The sequence below is a fragment of the Mustela nivalis genome, assembly GCF_964662115.1.
Source record: "Mustela nivalis genome assembly, chromosome: 3".
NCBI lineage: Eukaryota > Metazoa > Chordata > Mammalia > Carnivora > Mustelidae > Mustela > Mustela nivalis.
The window spans coordinates 61,740,087-61,757,350 of NC_139022.1; the positions used below are offsets into that span (position 1 = coordinate 61,740,087).

The following is a 17,264-nucleotide window of genomic DNA, read 5'->3' on the forward strand; positions in this document are numbered from 1 at the left end:
ACTGCCTCAGGTTAATGACCCAGAGCAGTCTGGCATTGTCTTCTTGTTCTGAGGCTGATATGGTTGAAAGCCCAGTCCACAATATCCCAGGCTTACCTGGTCTAGGACTTGGCTGTGGTTTAACTCTGTGTTTGCAAAATTTATGGCCCTTGATAGCAGAGAAATTCATCCCTGCCAGAGTCAACACCAATAAGTGCTGTGACTCATAGCTCAGCCTGTGTTAGTCAAGGTTGGGCAGAACAGGCTTGAAAGGGCATTTCTCTCACGCAGCAGAGGATTGGGTTTAAAGTTGGGAAGTGGGGCGTCCGGGTGGCTCAGTGGGTTAAGCCTCTGCTTTCGGCTTGGGTCATGATCTCAGGGTCCTGGGATCAAGCCCTGCATCGGGTTCTCTGCTCAGCGGGGAGCCTGCTTCCTCCTCTCTCTCTGCCTGCCTCTCTGCCTACTTGTGATCTCTCTCCCTCTGTTAAATAAATAAATAAAATCTTAAAAAAATATATAAATATAAAAGTTGGGAAGTGAGCAAACACACTGCTTGGGTGAAAGGCTCATGGTAGGCATGTCGGGGATGAAGTTGGAATGCAAGGTTGAGGTACAAGTTAGAGTGTGAAATCTAACACTAGAGCAACCCTCTTGTTTAGCTCTGGTTGAATAGCCGGACTTCTGAGGAAAGTGTGATGCTTTCAGTTGTGGGCTTGGTTCTCCGAGGGAGATGCTGAAGACCGAGTTTGTGGTATGAGAGATATATAAGGAGTAACACTTGTGGACAGAAGAAGACTTGAGCAGTGGGAGAAACTGGATTGCAACAGAGGCTTGGCCAAGCGTGGGTGAACCCAGGGGGCGCTCGGGGAGGAGAAATGTAGGCAGAGTTGTCACATATCCTGCCAAATGTTGGGCCTTTATTACAGCCCCATCCCCATTCAGTGGCTACATACAGGCGGCCCAGTAAGGACATGACCACAGGTGGAGCGATTCTCTGCAGCTGAGCCGCTGAACAGAGCTGACAGCTGGGAGCAAGTCCTTGTTTAAGGGATCTGCTCCGTATCACAGCTTCTCCCACCTCAGTGCTGGAAGTGCTTCTTTCTTTCTTGGCTTTCTTTCATGGTAGACATTTTCCATAGACTAGTTTTCCCTCATATCTAAGCCCATATGAGATGTTATCAAATTCTTTTCCCATTAAACACTAAGTTGTAGGCACGAGGGCTACTTCATCTTAACTCTTGCTAAGAGGTTGTCAGGCCAAAGAGTATATTTTTCTACCCCTAAATTTGGTTTGGCTTTTAAAATATAAATTTTTGCCTTTTGATTTTTAAAGATTTTTATTTATTTATTTATTTATTTGACAGACAGAGAACACAAGTAGGCAGAGAGGCAGGCAGAGAGAGAGGGGGGAAGCAGGCTCCCTGCTGAGCAGAGAGCCTGATGCGGGACTCGATCCCAGGACCCTGGGATCATGACCTGAGCCGAAGGCAGAGGCTTTAACCTACTGAGCTACCCAGGTGCCCTGTTTTTTAAAATTTTAAAATCATTTAGACTTTCAGGGTGCCTGGATGGCTCAGTTGTTAAGCGTCTGCCTTGGGCTCAGGTCATGATCCCAGTGTCTTGGGATCGAGTCCCCACATGGGGCTCCCTGTCCAGTGAGCCTGCTTCTCCCTCTCCCTCTGCCTGCTGCTTCCTGCTTGTGCGCTCTCTCTCTCTCTCTCTCTCCCTCTCTCGGTGTCAAATAAATAAAATCTTAAAAAATAAAAAAAAATAATTTAGACTTTCAAAATCATCAACTGATAAAGAGAGACTAATGTTTCTCCATTTGGCTGGAAGCTGTTTAGTTCTACCTTTACTGTTACTGTATTCAAGGAAAGAGAAATACGAAAAGAAGAGGGAAATGAACTTCACTGAAGCCCAGTACCAGGCTCTTGGAGCTGACTTTTCCATATTTTATGTCATTCAAATTAGGAGGAATTGCCTTGCAAACACAGGTCACTGATTTCAAGGACTCGGAGATATCGGCTGTCTCTTATGCCAAGCAGCTAGGCATTATTTGTTATAAATGCTAAATTCCTCCAGATACTTCAGGAAGAGATATGCAGTGCAGAACTCCAGTTCACCAGGAACCCCCTTCCTCAGGGACATCCTGGCTGTTCTAGGGCTAAGAGGGGTGGGCGCAGATAAAAAGCCGTTGTGTAATCTTATGACAGTTTCCTTCAGTGATGAGGTTTTTGTTAATTGCTTATGTTCTAAATGCACAGGAAACATACTTCCTGTCTAATCTGGGTTGTGAAGGTTAAACCAATTGGGTAGCTTTGAGAAAGCCACTTAGCTTCCCAGGTCTCTGTGACTTATATTATCTCAGAGTATTATTATCCTCCCTTTACAGATAAGGAAGCAGAGTGGTGAGTGATGAATGACACCCTAAGACTTCACAGCTGGCAAATGACAGAGCCACGCTTGGGGGCAGATCTGTCTGCCTGGCTCTGGACTCACACCGCCCCCACCCCTTTTTCTTTTTTTTTGGAAGAGAGGGAGTGAGCATGAGCTGGGGTGGGGAATGGGAGTAGAGACAGAGAGAGAATCTTTTTTTTTTTTTTTAAACATTTTATTTATTGGGGCGCCTGGGTGGGTCAGTGGGTTAAAGCCTCTGCCTTCGGCTCAGGTCATGATCCCAGGGTCCTGGAATTGAGTCCCACATTGGGCTCTCTGCTCAGCAGGGAGCCTGCTTCCTTCACCCAGATTCCCATAGAGAGAGAATCTTAAGCAGGCTCAACACTTAGTGTAGAGCCCAATGCAGGGTTCAATCTCATGATCCTGAGATCATGACCTGAACTGAAATCAGGAGTCCAATGCACAATGGACCGAGCCACCCAGGCACCGCAAACCTACACACTTTCAACAACATCACCCAATCTCCCACGAAGAGGTTGGGTGTATGATTTCTGTATTTTTCCATTTTAAAAATTTTGTGCACTATCAGGCATACTTACCAGACAGAAATAGAAACTTTATTCAGTTTACATACACAGTATTAATGCTATATGTTTATAGAGAGGTTAAAATTGATTCTTGCTCTCTTTGAGGATATTTCCTTTGAGCAGTAAGATATTAGATGACACCCTCTGAATTTCAAAGTCTTAGCCATGGGAGACTGTCTGATCAGCTAAAGCAATTTATTAACTTCCTCTTTTATAGAGCATTAAAAAACAAAACAACAACAACAACAACAACAACAAAAAACAAATGAAGGTAAACTGCCAAAATTTTTTAGAGCATATTCTTACAAATGGGGCCTTTGTGTGGTGATGGTGTCCGGTAAGTCTTTTCAGTATTTGGTAAGATGGTATGTGGTAAGTTTCTATAAAAGATAATTAAGCAGAGAAGGTTTTGTGCACTGAAATGGTCACTTTTGAAAGGATGCTTTAAAAAATTATTTCCTTTCTAAATGTTTGTGTAAGAAAGGGTAACCTTATATCCACTTTCAACTGGGATTCTGCTCCTACAACAGAATCTCCAATGGAAATCCAGCAACTCCTCTTTCCTCTTCACTGTGCAAGGTAAGCCACACATCCTGTGAAATGAAAATGAAAGTATGGCTAAAAAGTAAGTCTCACCTTCCGGGTTTGTTTTATGACCAAGAAGTCTAGGTGCCTGAGGCCTGGGACTTGAAGGGGGTCCTAGCGCCTCCTAGTGGTATAAAAGGGGCAGCTCACTAGCTGGGTTCCTCTTCCCCTAAACGGAAAGAACTAGACCCTGCAACCTTCACGATTCTGAGCACTGACTGAGCTTACCTTTCCCTTCAGAAGTTTTCTCAAGACTGTCCTGTGTTTAGGGGCGCCTGGGTGGCTCAGTTGGTTAAGCGTCTGCCTGAAGCTCAGGTCTGATCCTGGGGGTCGTGGGATTGAGTCCCACATGGGGTTCCTTACTCAGAGGGGAACCTGTTTCACACGGGGCCTGCTGCTCTCTCTGCTTGTGTGCGCTCTCTCTGTCTGTCTCTGGCAAATAAATAAACAAATAAAATTTTTTTTTTTTAAAGAATATTCTGTGTTTTAAAAAAGGAATATTCAGGGACACCTGGGTGGCTCAGTGGGTTAAGCCTCTGCCTTTCGCTCAGGTCATGATCTCAGGGTCCTGGGATCAAACCTGGCATCTGGCTCCTTGATTGGCAGGGAGCCTGCTTCTCTCTCTCCCTCTGCCTACCACTCTGCCTGCTTGTGCTCTCTCTCTCTCTCTCTCTGACAAATAAATAAATAAATAAGTAAAATCTTAAAAAAAAAAAAAAAAAAAAACAACAAAAAACTTTGTCAGACTTTTAACAACCAATCTCTGAAGAAGGTGAAGCAAGTCTATGCTCGCCTTACCTGCCAAGAAGTGTGAACTAAGAGATGTGAAGTAAGAAAGTCTTGTGAGGCTGACACTGCTCGTCTCCAAACCACACTTGGGCCATCAAGGCCCTAGACTCTGGGCTAGAATCGTGGTTTAGAGGCTTAACAGCTAGGAAAGCTTGGGACATTTTAGTAACATCTGAAGGCCCTAGAAAAAGATTGTAATCAGCTTGCCTTAGGGTCTGTTTTATTTTTTTAAAGATTTTATTTATTTATTTGACAGACAGAGATCACAAGTAAGCAGAGAGGCAGGCGAGAAAGGAAGGGAGGCAGGCTCCCTGCTGAGCAGAGAGCCCGATGTGGGGCTGGATTCCAGGATCCTGGGACCATGTCCTGAGCGGAAGGCAGAAGCTTAACCCACTGAGCCACCCAGGCGCCCCTAGGGACTATTTTAATATAGGGCCAAAGGGCAGATGAGTTTTGGTTGGTTCAGTTACTTACTCTTTTTTTTTTAATTAGCATATAATGTATTATTAGCCCCAGGGGTACAGGTCTGTGAACCATCAGGCTTATGCATTTCCTAGCACTCACCATAGCACATACCCTTCCCAGTGTCCATCAACCAGCCACCCCATCCCTATCAGTTGCTTCTTCTTGGCTCACCTGCAGATTAGAGTGACCTCCTCAAGACCAAGGCTATTAGCTAAGTGCTTCCTGGATTTCTTAGATTACAAGCAGGGACCCCTTTGCTCAGCCAGCAGAATCCAGTTTCTGTCTCTTATTTTCCCTATGGTTTTGTACTCCTAGAGAAACACATACAAGGTGGTTGGAATTGTTCTTCAAACACTAGCCATCTTGGAAGGTCCAGGAGCTGCCTGGTCTCCTTCAGTAGTTTCCTTTTCTTCTTAAGAAATTACTAGGGAGGGACATCTGGGTGGCTCAGTGGGTTAAGCCTCTGCCTTCGGCTCAGGTCATGATCTCAGGGTCCTGGGGTTGAGCCCAGCGTTGGGCTCCTTCCTCAACAGGAAGATTGCTTCTCCCTGTCTCTCTACCTGCTATTCTGCCTGTTTGTTTGTTCTCTCTCTCTCTCTTTCTCTCTCTCTCTATATATATATCAAATAAATAAATAAATAAATAAACCTATCTTGAAAAAAATAAAAAGGTCAAGGGTGAGTAAAAGAAGAATAGAAAGGATGTCCTTTATTCTGAAAATCTAAAACTACATCCCCGAATGTCTGGGTGGACTTCATGGGTATAAACTGAATGGACATTAGATAAGCCAGCTTCTACCTCCCATAACTGCATGAATTTTTTTTTTTTTTTTTTTTGGCTGGGACCACATTGGTTGAACCTAAAGTAAATAGTAACCTGAAAATTCTTTAGGGGCTCATGTGTGTGCTTGGCCAAAAAGAAAGTGACCTCTTTCATTCTTTCTTTCCTTCTGTGGCATGACCCTTCACTAGGGAGAAAAAAAAAAAAGTAGAGGTTGTACTGGAGGGGGACAGAGACAATTCTAATTTTCTCTTTTCAGTTTTTCACTTTTGTCTCAGACTACTTTTCCTTCCTTTTATTAGTTTAGATGAGTTTACTGATGAGAAACTGGAAGCACAGAGAGGTGAGGGGAATTGCCCAAGATCACAGAGATTGTGATAAGTTGTGATCAGAACGCTGATTCTAGCTTTGTATACCATTCTATTGCCGTTTTTAAGGATTTACCAGGAAAGCATTATAAGAAGAGAATACTGGACAAAATGTTGAGAATCCTGGACAATATTGTATTTGGGTAAATATTAAGAGAAAATTCATATTCTACTTTCTGTGTGTGCATGTGTGTGCAAGTGAATGAGCACACCGGGAGAACCTTAGCTGGAAAAACCATCATTGTTACACTCGACGCTAACCAGTAAGCCTAAACAGAACTTTGTTTTGTGACCTTTTTAAGACAGAATTGTCATGAAAAATGTGATGTATTCAGAATACTGAAATTAATAAAATTAATGAAAAGTAAAATTAATGAAAGTAGTCACAGAATTACTGTTATTAATGTGAATTCTGAGAATCATAACTGAATCTCACTTCAGCTTCAAATATTTACAACACAGTCTCACAGGGAATTGCCTTCATTTAGATGGACATATGCCCATAACAAATAGCAAAGGTACTAGGAACTCTTCCCTGAATCCCTATGTTGCCATGGAAACAGATAACCAAAATGACACCACGAGATTTCTTATCTCTAGAAACAATCTTTGCACAAATGGAATGTGAACACCAAGCTGTACAAAAGAGATGAGCCCATTTGCTTTTTAAACGATGCTGGTTCAGTGATTAAGTCCATGGAAAACTTCAAGCTTTGCAACTTTTTCAGACTAGTTTATCTTTCCAGCTAATGAAAAAGTGACGAGATATTGAAGATTTTTTATTGTTAATGACATTGATAAACCACAAATGGGTGCAAAACTAAGAGGCCTCGTGCTATATGGCTGTGCCTCCAGCCACTTATTGCACGTTTCAAGAATTCACCTGCCCGTTAACACTATCACTTTTGGGAGGAGACCTGAGTGGCTCAGTCTGTTAAGCTTCCAATTCCTGATTTTTGCTCAGGTCATGGTGTCCGGGCCACGGGCTTGATCCCAGCATTGGGCTTTGCACTCAGCGGGGAGTTTGCTGGAGATTCTCTCCCTCTCCCTCTGATCCTCTCCTGTTCACACACGCTCTCTCTCTCTCTCAACTAAATAAAATCTTTTTTAAAAAAATTAAAAAATGAAAATATTACTTTTGGGGAGTATATACCCATTTATTTTAGGTAATTTTGAAAACACTAAAATGAAAAAAAAATAATTTGGGATCCTACATTCAGTGTTCTACTGCTATAAATCAGGTATAATTTTTTTTTCCAGATCATTACATGCATATATTATGAAACAAACTACATTTGTTTGTTTATAAGATTGGAATCGCACTCTTTTTCCTACTCTTCTAAGCTGGTTCAATGCCATATGCCTAGTTGGGGGGTTGAAATGCTCTACCATCTAAGAACAATCGTCTCTTTCCCAAAGAAAGTTGTGCCTAGAAAACTCACACGCCGGGTGGGTATCAGAACACTTTCCTTGAATTGGTTCCAGATATTTTCTCATTATGCCTATAAACATTTGTGGGGAGGCCCCGTATAGCACATGGATAAAAGACAGGCCCTATGATAACCTAGGAAAATGTACAGAAGGCTGTGGATGCTACTTTGGTCTGGTTGAAATAATATGATTTGTATTTCATTGAAGAATTAATAAAATTACTGTGATCTTCAAAAGAAAGTTCTAACATTTCTTTCCTTTTCTTCCAAGAAGATATGTTAAAATGGTATCAGAGGAGAAAGGAATTTGAATCTTCATGAGGAAACCAAATGTAGGAATAAAGAGCATAGATCTGGATTCAGACAGACCTAGATTTAAATAATGACACTACTAGTTGATAGCAGTAAGACCTTGTGCTGTACTTTCCTATTCTGAAAAATGGGAATGTAAATATTCCTTCAGTGTGTTGTTGGGAGAATTTAATGAGAATGTGTATGTAAAGCTATTAGTAAAGCATCAGGCTCACAGTGGGTACTTCCCTTGACAGTGGCTATTATTACTATTTAAAAAAAAAGATTTTATTTATTTATTTGACAGAGAGACAGCAAGAGAGGGAACACAAGCAGGGGGAGTGGGAGAGGGAGAAGCAGGCTTCCTGCTGAGCAAGGAGCCGGGTCCGGGGCTCAATTCCAGGATCCTGGGATCATGACCTGAGCCGAAGGCAGAAGCTTAATGACAGAGCCACCCAGGCATCCCATCTATTATTATTACTGAGTTGTGAGAAGATTAATTCAAGGGTCCCATGCTCAGTCCCACATGCTATACTGTGAATTTAGCAGTGTCCGTTAACTTTAATATTCCCTCGCTGCTTGTTTTAACAACTAATAAAAACAAATGTTTTTTACTGTGTTTAAGATTCTGCGAACGGTCTGTTGCTAAGACACAATCAGAGAAGAAGGACATCAGGTTATACAAATTACTGAGGTACGTTGGATCTGATGCAATTTATGAAATACCAGAGATACAATCCATTTGTGGAGGAAAACTGATTTACATTCCTTGTGAAATGAGGCATTTCACTAAGAGACACAATTGGATGTGGCTGACTGCTTTGAATTCAGAAAGCAGTATGCACTGAGAGCTCTTTTCCCATCAGGGCTAATATACTCTAGCTGCTAGAGTTGCTGCTGGCAGTGTATCATCTCCTTCTAGAAGGTTCCCCAAAGGATGAGTCTGCACATGGCAACTACTTGTATATTTCAAATCTTGCTTTTCTCTCTTGAGAAAAGGGCCTGTTCATTCTTATTTTTTAGTTTAAAACAAATATACACCTGGTTCCTTTGTTTTCAAAGTTTTCCCTAACTAGGAGCTGCTCTTCAGGGTACTTCATGGTTCTTACTCCCCCCTGGTCAGTCAAACTCACATATCTAACGCTGCTTCCATCACGGGTCATAGCTGTCCTGTTTGTGCAGCCAACTCTAGCACTTACTTCTTTCTCATTGCTATTTTTAGCTGAAAGTGTGATTTAGTTTATTGCCTGTACTTCTGAGATTAAACCTAAATGTTAAAGAGAATCATGTGTCCATAGACAAAGAATCAGGAGAAAGCAGAGATGGGGGGCACACCGTGAGAGACTCGTCACTCTAGGAAACAAACTGAGGGCTGGTGGAGGGGAGATGGGTGAGGAGATGGGGTAACTGGGTGATGGATATTGGGGAGGGCACTTATGTAATGAGCCCTGGGTGTTATATGCAACTGACGAATCACTAAATTCTACCCCTGAAGCTAATTAAAAAAAAAGAAAAGAAAAAGAATCAGGAGAACATCTTGGGCATTAGGTTCAGTACTATGTGCATTGTATCCATCTGACCTGTTTAGGAATGTTAGCTAGGAAATCCTAGCTCCAGTTTGCAAGTTGCAACGAAGCTGAAATGACTAATTCCTTCTGTGTCAGAAATTATCCCATAAGATTAATTTTTTCCTCAGCAATCAGCCACCACTATATTACCAGTTCTAAGTCATGAGCTTAATGTTCTTTGGTCATTATGTATTTCTTCTGTGAGTCATGATCAATAAATATTAGAAAAGAAATAGCCTTTGTTCTTCAGAATTCCTGGCTACTTTCAGAATTTTATTTTATAACACAATTGAAGAACAACCAGGAAGTTATAAATAGAATCTTAAGAGAATGTAACAACCTTTAAACCCACAGATAAGTGAAAAGTTTACTGTGGTTTTTAAAATCCTCAGACAGGGGGCACCTGGGTGGCTCAGTGGGTTAAAGCCTCTGCCTTCGGCTCAGGTCATGATCCCAGGGTCCTGGGATCAAGCCCCGCATCGGGCTCTCTGCTCGGCAGGGAGCCTGCTTCCTCCTCTCTCTCTGCCTGCCTCTCTGCCTACTTGTGATCTCTGTCTGTCAAATAAATAAATAAAATCTTAAAAAAAAAAAATCCTCAGACAGAACATCCCTTGGAAATCTGAGCTAGTTAACTAGCAATTGAACCCAACCCCCTCCAATGTTAGTATAATGCCCTTCATTCTTTCTTGTATTGGTCATTGAGGGGTGCCAAAATTTGGTCTGGTCACCAGAAATGTGGGACAGAGAGATCTGTCGCTAGCATGACTGATTAACTAGCCATCAGGGAAAACAAAGACAGAAGTCTTGACCAGTGTGGCCTCTCCATTTGGTGCATTTTCTAGGTGCATTCTCCTTTCTTTCCTTAGTATCTGAACCTTACTTTCTGTGAGGCTGCAAGGTGCCCGGAGAAGTGCCTATTTCCCAGTTTCTTTTGTAACTACTGGTGACCTTGTAATTAAGCTCTGGCCAATGAAATGCAAATCTAAGCGTTGCCGGGGTCTTTTTGGAAGACTCCTTAAATGAAACTGACTCAGTCAGCAGGTATCTTTTCTGCCGTTTTCCCTTGCTTCTTTCTTCTGCCCTTAAACGATCTGTAATGATTGGCGCTCCAACTGCCTTCTGGACCCAGGAAGCGACCACGGGACTGAAATCCAGCATGGTGGGAGGGGAGTGAGGATGCCGTGGCCCAGGATGGCTTTTAAACTACCATCCCAGACCTTTTATGCGAGAAAGAAACAACGTCCGTCTTGCTTAAACTACTCTGTTTGTGTTTTCTCACACGGGCCACTGAATCCAGCCTAACGGATACAGCCATTAAAGGGTCAAAGTTGAATGGATACAGAAGATGTGGTCCATACACACAAAGGAATATTATGCAGCCATCAGAAAGGATGAATACCCAACTTTTGCATCAACATGGACGGGGCTGGAGGAGATGATGCTGAGTGAAACAAGTCAAGCAGAGAAAGTCAATTATTAGATGGTTTCACTTATTTGCAGGTACATAAGGAAAAGCATGGAGGACATTAGGAGAAGGGAGGGAAAAATGAAGGAGGGGAATCAAAGAGAAAAACGAACCATGAGACCCTGTGGACTCCAGGAAACAGACTGAGGGTTTTAGAGGGGAGAAGGGGTGGGGGGAGGGGTGAGCTTGGTGGTGGGTATTAAGGAGGGCACGTATTGCACGGAGCACTGGGTGTTAGGTATAAACAATGACTCATGGAACACTGCATTAAAAACTAATGACATGCTATACGGTGACTAACATAACACAATAAAATAAATAAATAAATAAAAATAAAGCGTCAAAGTCTCTGGTATATGAATCCGCTTTCAAAAGAGACAAAGCCTTTTTTCTTTTCTTTTCTTTCTTTTTTTTTTTTATGAGAGAAGAGATTAGAATGCCAACACTTTCAGGAGTTTCTTTTCAATCATTTAAAGTACAGATGACGGTTAGCAGACTGTGAGATGAAAGACTTGGAGTTTGAGGCACGTCTGTGGGGAGTGTGGAGAGAAAGAACCTGTGGGAGGGAGAGAAAAGGACTCAGAAAGGGGGCTGACGTCTGCCACGTTTTCATCCGTGCTATCCTCCTGTGCCTGATGGAACCGGGGGGGGGGGGGGCTTGCCTGGAGAGCCCCAGGGCCATGGAGGAGGAAATGTCTGTGTCTGCCCCGAGGCACCCTGAAAGACTGGCCCTCCAGGCAACAAGAGAGAAGACTGCCATTCTGCTGCCTGTCTGCCTGCCAAACACTGGGCAATTACCTGCGTCTTTGGTTCCAGTGTCATCAAGAACCCCTCAACGTGGGGTATCGCCTTATTTTGTGGATGTGCAAACTGAGGCTCAGAGAGATGAGACATCCCGCCCAAGGTTACTATCTGAGACCCAGTAGGGTGACCTACTGTCCCGGTTTTCCCAGGACTGAGGAGTTTCTTGAGATGCAGGACTTTGAGGACAGGACCAGGCAAGCCGAAGGGTTGGTTGGTCTGGGCTGTCTGCCTGCAGAGCTCTGTTATACCAACTGTAGCCCCAACAGAGCAGACAGCTCAGATTTCCCCAAGAGCTGGCTCTAGCATCCTAAAATGCTCAACCTTGACCTGTGATCTGGGAATCTGCTCTCCTTTCTGGAAGTAGGCCCTGGACCAGACCTAGTAGGATGGTGTGATGGAACCAGAGTCTCCTCTGTGTTGTTTTACCACTCCAGGCTCAGATCCCCAAATCCACACACCCAACAGCTAACACCTCGAGAGAGCCCAGTGCTATGCCAGGAGCAGAGCCTTGTCCCGCACGGGGCAGAGCCCAGGGCCTTGTCCTACTGTGCTGAAATGTTCTCCAGATCCTCTGCCCTCCTTGTCCACCAGTTGTGACCACTTAAAACTATTAAAACATCTTTACCATTAAAATACTTTTGGGGGCACCTGTGTGGCTCAGTGGGTTAAAGCCTCTGCCTTCGGCTCAGGTCATGATCCCAGGGTCCTGGGATCGAGCCCCGCATCGGGCTCTCTGCTTCCTCCTCTCTCTCTCTCTCTCTCTGCCTGCCTCTCTGCCTGCTTGTGATCTCTGCCTGCCAAATGAATAAATAAAGTCTTTAAGAAAATACTTATTTTCTAGAGTTTTGAAAGTACTACCATTTGTCTGCCTAAAGATGCAAAAGGTACAAATTAAAGGTGAAGAACTTCCAAATCCTATCCCTTTCTATCTTAGCTTATCCCTTACTAAATGGCACCAATGGGATTTTGTGAGTCTCCCTGTAAATAAAACCAAATAATGGCCATCTAGGGTATAGGTTCCCAGCCTGGGGTTTCCAGATGGGATTTGAGGATACAGGACCCTCCCTGAAATTGTGTGCCCTGATGTTTGTGTGTGTGTGTGTGTGTGTGTGTGTGCACACATGCACACACACATACTCTTTTATAGGGTAGAGGGTCTGCAGCTTTTACCACATCCTCAGGGGACTCTATGACCCATAGCTGAGAAGCGCTAGAGAATTATCTTGGGAGAGTTTTTTACTTTCTATACAAGGTGTCTTTGTTTTATGAAACGATTCATAGAAGCAACTTATCACAGTATATGAGCCTATGAATCAGGCTCTGGCCTTGATGCAGCAAAGGAAGAAGGCAGGGAGCCACAAGGACACAAGGAAAGGTGTGGTCAAGACAGCAGCAGGGAAGGAGAGCTGAGAGCTCTAGTCATCTGGGCACCACGCCCTATGGTGACAATGAGAATCCTCAGACCCAGAGTAAAGAGCCATGGGGTCTCTGGGGTCCAGAGCCAGTGGCCAAAGACTTCCTTACTCTCTTTGCCTTTAACCTATCTGTAGGTGATCAATTTTTTGTTTTTGGTGTTTTCTTTAATATTTGTGCTTGTTTGTATTGTTGCAAAGTGCAACTTCTCTCATAAATACATTCGTCCAGTAAACATCTAATGAGTACCCTAGGTTCCTGTCTGAAAGCTCACAGAGTGGAGCCTGGACCTCGGACGTGGGTTTGTAGCTCAGCTCTACCCTTTATAGACACATATAGCCCTGGGGAAGCAGCCTGGTCCCAGTGGCATGGACCTGTTTCCCTATCCTTCTTTTTCCCAGAAAATTCTGGAAGCAGAAACCCTTAAATAATAGGGCCATGGATAATCTGATTGTCTCCTCATGAGGTTGTGTCCTCATGAATAGTTCAGCAGGTCAAGCCTGCTCTCGGTGGGAGGGTCAGCCCAGCACAGCCTTGAACCCCTCTTTCCTGTCTGTTTCATTTTCCACAACGCCTGTCTGCCCCACTGGTGAGTCTGAGAGCCTGTGTGGTGCGTGCTGGATGATGAGGAGGCCTATCTCCAATAGGAGCCAGTGATGGCAGAATAAGGCGAGATGAGGAGGTGGGACCTTCCCAGGGACTGCAGATGACACGGAACATTTCAACCTGCTCTAACGATAGGGGTCGCGACCACTGGGGCCTCCCCAGGCACAGGCTTATGCTTGAGAAGTTTTTTAAAATGGAAAACCAAGAGTCTGTGATCCTTCTCAGTGAGGCTGAGGTGTTTTCCCCTCACCAAGTTGATGGTGGGAACATGAGGAGATGATGGATTCCTTTCTTTGGTGAAATTTTTTTGTTTTGTTTTGTTTTCAGGCTCAGATGACAAAAAAGAACTGAGTAAAAGGGATGGCCTGTGGCTCCTCAGGGGTTGGGGGCGCCTGTGGCTAATGATCTGACAGGGGCCTCATGGTCCACAAGCACACTCCTTGGGTTTTCCTGGAATCTTTGGACTCTAATTCAGGTTTATCTGCCTGAACTGTTTTCCCTCCCTCACCCCCAAGCGAATGAATCATTTCCTCCTCTCATATCCTGCCAGACATCTCAAACCAGGCCTCCCGTTCTTGGGTAAGTGCCCAAACAGAACTCCTGGGGATGAAAAAAAGCAATGGATGGAAAACAATTTTTCATTATCATTTACAAGCCTCTCAGAAGAGGCTTTTTGGGAGAAGCCTGTGGGCATGATACCCGTCCCAGCTGGTTGCTCCTGGTGAGTGGCTCATTGTCAATACTGACACGCTACAGTGGCTCCTGTGTCACCGAGCCTCCGGATCCAGGGGAGCCTGATTCATTTCCTAGAGACAGACTAACACATTGGGCAGCTGCCCGCGTCCAAGACACTTCATCCACAGCTAAGTGGAAAGTCACTCAACATGAAATGATGAGCTTCTGCTGCCATCTGGTGGAATTCTCACCTTTAATCATTATTAATTAGAAAGTCACTTGTCAGACACTGTAGAGCAATGGTTCTCAAAGTGAGTTCCTAGGACTAGCACTATTGACATCACCTATCATTTACCACCTATGGCATTTGGCCAGTTACTTCATCATCATCATCATCATCATCTTCTTCTTCTTCTTTTTAAAGATTCTATTTATTTGAGAGAAAGAGAGAGAGAGAGATCACGAGAGGTGGTTGAGGGACAGAGGGAGAGGCAGACTCCTTGCTGAGCAGAGAGCTCAAGGCAGGACTTGATCCTGGAACCCCAAGATCAGGACTCATGACTTGAGCTGAAGCCAGCTACTTAACCAACTGAGCCACTCAGGCGCCCTTAGTTAATCTTTCTAAACTTTGTTTCCTTAGTGATAAAATACCTAACTCACAATATTATAAGGATCGAAACAGAAAGGTAGATAACATGAGCAGTGATAATAAAAATGTAAGGTGCCTCACATTAAATTTAACTAAGGATGCGAGATTTAACTAAGGATTTAACTAAGGATGACAAAATGTAAAACTTTTGTTTGAAAGACATTTGTGAATGCCTCAGTGGAAGAGTTATCCCCAAGAGCAGAGTCTCAGGCTCTACTTTAGACCAATTGGATAGTAGGATCTCCAGGTTATTTGTAGAAACATCAAAATTTGAAAAGCACTGCTTTTGATGAGATAAATGCTTATTCTTATTATTCCTACTTTGTGACCCTAAACATCCTCATGTTGTTTTGATTTTTAAAAAATGCTGTCATCAAGGACACCCGTCACAAGACAGGATGTAAAGTTAAGTTTAAGAGCACTGGATTTGGGGTCAGCTCGCACTTATTTTGTACCCCACCTCTGATCACTTACTACCGAGGATGTGTGCCGGGATGCTTATTCTTTCTGAACCTTGGTTTGCTTAGTTGTGAAATAGTCATGAAAATATCTAACTCCAAGCAGTGTGAGGATTTAAACAGAAGATGCAATTAACTTAAATAGTAGTAATAAAAAAATAAGGTGCCCAGTATTAAAACTAACAAAAGATGTGTGATTATGGGGGAAAAAAAGTATAAAATGTCATTGCAAGGCATTTGAAAATACTTAAAGAAGAAACCACGTTCAAGCATAGGAAGACCCAATGGAGTAACACTGTCAGTCATCTTCAAAGTAATCTCTTCTAATGCAATTCGAATTACAACCTCAACTGGGCTCTTTGTTGAACTTGACAGGCTGATTCTGAAATTCATGTAAAAGAAACAGACTAAGAATAGCTTAGACAATTCTGAAAAAGAATCAGATAGGAGAGTCCCTCTCCCACATGCCAAGACTAACTATAAAGCCATAACAGTTAAGGTGAGGTGGTGTGACACATGGATGAATTAGTGGAAAAGACTAGAGTTCAGATTTGGGAATTTGACAGATGAGAGTGGTGGTTATACCAATCAGTGGGAATGCCTGAGCTACTTGATAAATGACTCTACTAAAATTGACTATATGGAAACCCCCCCTCCTACCATATAGACACAGAGAACTCTTCTTTAAAGCACACACTAAATTAAATTATTTTCAGATTGATCGACTATCTAAAGGTATACAGCAAAACTAAGACTTTTGAAGAGAATACAGAAAAATTTCTTTGTGATTTTAGTTCAGGAAAGAACATATTAAGCAAAACCCCCTGTGCCAAAACTATAAAGTGAAAGATTCTGATACATTTGATTACATTAAAATTAGAAACGTCTGTGCATGAAAAGACAATGTAAACAAAGTGAAAAGACCAAGCACCCTTTGGGGGGAGAAATTTTCATACATAATAGATAAAAGATTTGTATCAGAATACATAAAATAATCCCATAAATGAAGAAAACGAAAGATAACCCAACAAGGGGCACCTAGGTGGCTCAGTAGGTTAAGTCTCTGCCTTCAGCTCCGGTCATGATCTCAGGGTCCTGGGATCGAGCCCCACTTTGGGCTCTCTGCTCAGCAGTGAGCCTGCTTCTCCCTCTCTCTCTGTCTGCTTGTGATCTCTTTCTCTCTCTTTAATAAGTAAATGCAATCTTTAAAAAAAAAAAGATAAGCCAATGAAAAGATGGACAAAATATATGAACATACCCAGCCCAGAAGGAAAAATATTGGTATCTCTTAGATGTATGACAAAGTGTTAAGCCTCAGCACTTAACAGTGAAATGCAAATTGACAGATGAAATGGTATAAACAATTACAAAATAGAACTGCCATATGATCCAGAAATTCCACTTCTGGGTATTTATCTAAAGAAAATGGAAATACTAACTTGGAAAAATACCTATCTTCCTGTATTCACTTCATCATTATTTACAGATTCCAAGATATGGAACAACCTAAGTGCCCATCAATAGACGAATGGATAAGAAAAAGTGAGATACACTCACACACACACATAGTGAAGGATTATTCAGACATAAAAATAAATAATTCTTGCCATTTGCAAAAACATGAATGGCCCTTGAAGAGATTATGCTAAGTGAAATAAATCAGACAAAAACAAATATCATATGATCTCACGTATATGTGGAATCTAAGATAAACAAACAAATAAGCAAAAACACTCATAGGCAGAACAGACTGGTAGTTGCCAGAGGAGGGGGGCAGTGAGTAAAATGGGTAAAAGCCAAATGGTTTCTCGAGGAAGGCAAGGTGGAGGAGGAGTAAAGCAACCCATGTCACCCGGTCCCTTGAATTTAGCAGGACATCATTCAAACCATTTGAACACAAAATCAGCCTGAGATGTGAGAATATATAATTGGATCTCCACAAGCAGAAAAGTGAC

General features: G+C 42.8%; 1 long non-coding RNA gene across 1 annotated transcript in view; it reads left to right on the plus strand.

Moving 5' to 3' along the window:
* LOC309861212 overlaps positions 1–11,049 on the plus strand; it is a 40,889-nt gene extending 29,840 nt beyond the window's left edge. The window contains exons 3-4 of the long non-coding RNA XR_014309817.1: positions 8,297–8,365; positions 10,537–11,049. This is a non-coding gene — a long non-coding RNA (uncharacterized lncRNA). The remainder of the gene's footprint in view (positions 1–8,296; positions 8,366–10,536) is intronic.
* The last annotated feature ends 6,215 nt before the right edge of the window (positions 11,050–17,264 follow it).